We start from the raw sequence: 4,639 nt of genomic DNA on the forward strand, positions 1-4,639 counted from the left end.
GTTTGCTATATTTCTGTAATTTATTTTTTTATCACTGACTAGACTGTTTCAATATTCAATAAATTCCTTTCTTTGGTCCACTGTTATGCCACTAGTGAAAATATTCTTTCAACGTTGGCATTATGAGCAGGAATGCAAAAAAAGCACTAGTCACCCCTTGGACGGCAGTGCACCTGGGTATTTTTGTTGATTATTTATTCTCGAACTATCATTAGCCATCCACGAAAATTTGATCGTGATAGTATGTGCCGTTTTCGAGATCCGACAAGGGGGTGACTATTTCAACCCCTTGGACGGCAGTGCACCTGGGTATTTTTGTTGATTATTTATTCTCGAACTATCATTAGCTATCCACGAAAATTTGATCGTGATAGTATGTGCCGTTTTGGAGATATGATAAGAGGGTGGCTTGTTCAACCCTTATTGACTCGTAATTCTGCTTGATGAGAGGGTTTTCTATTTCATTGTACCTAAATAGAATTGTTTCAGTATTTAGAGGAAAATGAATTAAGAGCAAAAAAATTCTGTGGCAGGGTTTATTTTCGCTTCGGGTATGTTCGGAAATTTTGGCCGCTAGGATTGGCCGCTCTTTTCACGCCGGTTCAAGTACCTACTGCAAAAAATTCCAGGACTCTAGGACCATTCCCCTAGAAATAGTTCAAAACGGTAGAAGTGGGTCCGGACAGACGGACGGACGGACAAAGCGCAAATAATAGCACATTTTTTCAATTCTTAAAAAATGCGCTAAAAAACTAGCAACTCCTTTGAATACCCAGACAAATGTGCAAATTTACCATTACATCTGTAAATTAGTAAAAGAAAAAACTTGTATGGTCTTTCTGCTCTTCCGTACCCATTGTATAGGGACAAGGGAGAATAGTAAAATTATACATCTTCCACAAACGGGAGTATATAGAATATGAGAACGTTGCAAGAGTAAATCTGGGCAGTGGTCACCCTAAATAGTATGTTTCACGAAGGTTCCACGCGTTCTATATTAATACCACTAATTCAAATTTTAGGAGTGAATTCCATTCTCAATTTCTACACCGGCAGCGATCTCAAGCAGTCCACCCAGAAAAATTGCCGATAAATTGCCGTCTTAGCATAGCACAATAATGGAATTAGGCGGCAATGCTTAATGTTCCTGTCAATGTACAATAAGTTTAAATTGATATTAGATCTCTGTATAGGAAGTAGGTAGGTATTAGAAAGTTTGTAAATGGGCATTGTAGAATAAAGCTAATCGATCTAGATCAAGACTTTAAAGTGGTTGGTGGACAGACAGGGGACAAGCAATGCGCCTACATAGGCAACGTAAACACAGTGTGAAAGTTCAGGAATTCGGCGATCGTTTAAGTTCACAACTAGAGAAATTAACCTGGACGCGAATACCATTTGTCTTGGTTTGACTTAACCTCCCCCATTCGACCTCCCTCCGCAAACTCAACACCATTAGTCTTCGAACTGTGGTCGTATCGCAAAACAATGTAGCCAACTTTAAACACGTATCAAGCGGTATTAGTTACCTGTAATTGTTAGTGGACCGGATATATTAGTACGGTATTTCATTAGATTATGTTTCATTACAGTTTAGGAGAGTTGAATTACCTTTATCCTCGTTTCCATTCATCTTAATATTTATATCCGTTTAGAAATAGATGCTTATAATATAACACAAGGAAAAGTTTACACGTTGACACTACCTATGCTAATTCGTACTACTCTTTTATTTGTTCGTGCTTAAAAATTACGTAGGTATAGCATTTTTCGCAAAAGTGGAAGCGATTATTTTTTCATCTGCCAGTACTAATTTTAGATATTGATTTCATCTTCATGAATAATGTAAATGTGCGCCTTTAAAATAGCAAAAAGTGAGACAATAAAAAAAAGATTGGAGGAGCTGGGATTTGAACCCAGGACTTTCAGCATGCGAAGCAGACACTCTACCACTGAGTTACACCCCCTTGTGGTGGTATGTCGCAGAAACATTTATTTAAACAATATCTTTCTGTTGATGTATGTTAATTATTATTAAATTTAAATATATATATTAAAGTTTATTATTTTTTATTCTTAACTGCTAATACCTTTGTTTTATTAATAACTAGTTATATATCTAAAAATTACCTTCAAGCTATACGTACAGTTCAATTTTGAGTTATTGGCAGTCTATATTTTACACTTTACAGTAACGAGATAGCAACATAAACAAAAATTATAAAATACATTCGTATTCGAGACAAAAAAATTTCCCATACCGGGAATCGAACCCGAGCCTCCTGGGTGAAAGCCAGGTATCCTAGCCACTAGACCATATGGGATTATATCTGTAACACTCATTTCCTGTGAGATAATGTTCCTACGAAATTATATTTCTATGTAAAAACATCTTTGATAAGAATTAAAATAATTATTTATGACAAAACTATACAAAGTACCTACCCATTATGTATGGAATATAGTATACATCTCAGTAAATATCGTGTATGCAAAATGTTTCTACATGAAACTTGAAAGTTTTTTAACATTTTATTTCCCCATTCAGTTGAGTTGTAGGTAAATCAAACTTACATTTTTTTTAAATGGCAACCATAGCTGGCTGTGACATTTTTAAGAAGGGTATTTTTTTGTTTACGATGATATAAGGTTCATTGTACTTACTTTGACAAATAAACTTGATACAGAAGTGTTTGTATGTAAAAACAGAGTTTGCCATGGGATGGGAAACATTAGTCTATTATAATATTTAACTTAAAACTTTAGTGCCACAAATATAACGACAACGAAACGAGTACGAAATATTACATTTAAATTTCTACTTTGCGCAGTAATTACTTTACACGTAAAAAATGATCAAAGTGCCCATCATTAATATTTACACACAAGCGGCATCTTTTCGCGATAGAATTTGCAGCTTTCTTTTAGAACACCGAAAAGGAAAAATCTAAAATTGAAAGATCTAGCGATCTTGGTGGCCAAAGGACCAACCCATTCAATAATAACTATTCTACAACAGTTAAATGAAAAACCACTAAATCTGTTTTTCGCTCATATCTAGTAAACTGTGGATTTTTTCAAAAAACAAAGGCATGTGTTAAATAAGCTCTTAAAACGACAACTCTTTCCTCATCTAACCGAATCTGTATGTCTTATGGTTTCCGAGATCACAATGCTTATAATGAAAAAAAACTCACCCTGTATATCATATTGAAAAAATACAACAATATCCCCACGCAAAAAAATAGGTACGTATTCAAAATGTAACAGAGATACCAGTGATAGATGTGATAAACTCGGTATAGAACGTGCCTACCTATAGATATCTAAATAAGTTGGCCTTCGTCCCCGGGCGACGTCTTTGGGATTGAAACAAATGATTCACGGGAAAAAACTATGTGCGCCAATTTTACCGAAATTATAACTGCATGTTATATCTTTATGACTATTCCTGTTTCGGTGGTTTCGGCAGAAAGATCTTTCTCTAAAAATTATTAAGATTTTTTTAAGAAACGCTATGGACGCCCAGAAGTTGTCCTTATCAATGACTGCAGTCGAAAACAAAAAATTGCTAGAACAATAGACATTTCTAATATAGTGTACAGTGTACTATACTGGAATGTAAATAAGTAATAAATTCCGAATTCCCTTAGACCATCGAATAATAGTACATTATATATCAAGGTAGAGAAGTCCAGTATTATTGCCTGAGCACCAAGATTACATCTCGAGGTGCTTACGCCGAGGGGTGTAAGGTGCGAAGGCAATAATAAACTTCTGTACCGTGGTATATATACTATTTTTTTCAATACTAGCACTTGAAGTCCTCGAAATTAACATATACAGGGTGACAATTTGAAAACTTACCACCCCCCATATCTTAGTAAATAAACGAGATATTTAAAAAAAATCAAAATCCGTTTCGGTAATTCGGAGGGGGAATCACAATGACATAGTTGGCGACGCACCCCCTCACACCCCCTGCGCCCTAGCCACCCCAACTTTTAAATCTTAAATAGTGACCCCCCATGTGTGATACGTCGTTGGAAAGCTCTGAAAAGATGCTTTCCAACCATACCAATAGCATTACATTTAGGTTAGTAATTATCGTGCAAATCAAAAAATAAACATGGAAAATCGTATTTAACTTGAACTTCCAAAGCCGGCTCGACAGCAACTCATTTTTGATCGCCAGTTATAATCTATTCTCAAACTCTTGTCGAACCTTTTCAAATGTTGGTTTTGCAATATTTCGACATTCTTGAATTATTCTCTGTCTTAGTTCGTCTATGTTCGCCGGTTGCGATTTAAATACGACAGATTTCAAATGTATCATATTAGTTTATTTTTTGATTTGCACGATAATTACTAACCTAAATGTAATGCTATTTGGTATGGTTGGAAAGCATTTTTTCAGAGCTTTCCAACGACGTATCACACATGGGGGGGTCACTATTTAAGATTTAAAAGTTGGGGTGGCTGGGGCGCAGGGGGTTGGAGGGGGTGCGTCGCCAACTATGTCATTGTGATTCCCCCTCCGAACTACCGAAACGGATTTTGATTTTTTTATATATCTCGTTTATTTACTAAGATATGGAGGGTGGTAAGTTTTCAAATTGTCACCCTGTATATTGATAAG

The 4,639-nt window shown here is 35.7% G+C and overlaps 2 non-coding genes across 2 annotated transcripts; both read right to left on the reverse strand.

Annotated features, from left to right (window-relative positions):
- Positions 1-1,895: 1,895 nt before the first annotated feature.
- Positions 1,896-1,967, reverse strand: Trnaa-cgc. The gene has a single exon. It is a non-coding gene; the product is annotated as a tRNA-Ala (tRNA).
- Positions 1,968-2,252: 285 nt separating this feature from the next.
- Positions 2,253-2,324, reverse strand: Trnae-uuc. Its single transcript has one exon. It is a non-coding gene; the product is annotated as a tRNA-Glu (tRNA).
- Positions 2,325-4,639: the final 2,315 nt, after the last annotated feature.

Source organism: Photinus pyralis, unplaced genomic scaffold, assembly GCF_008802855.1.
Source record: "Photinus pyralis isolate 1611_PpyrPB1 unplaced genomic scaffold, Ppyr1.3 Ppyr1.4_LG8, whole genome shotgun sequence".
Classification (NCBI taxonomy): Eukaryota; Metazoa; Arthropoda; class Insecta; order Coleoptera; family Lampyridae; genus Photinus; species Photinus pyralis.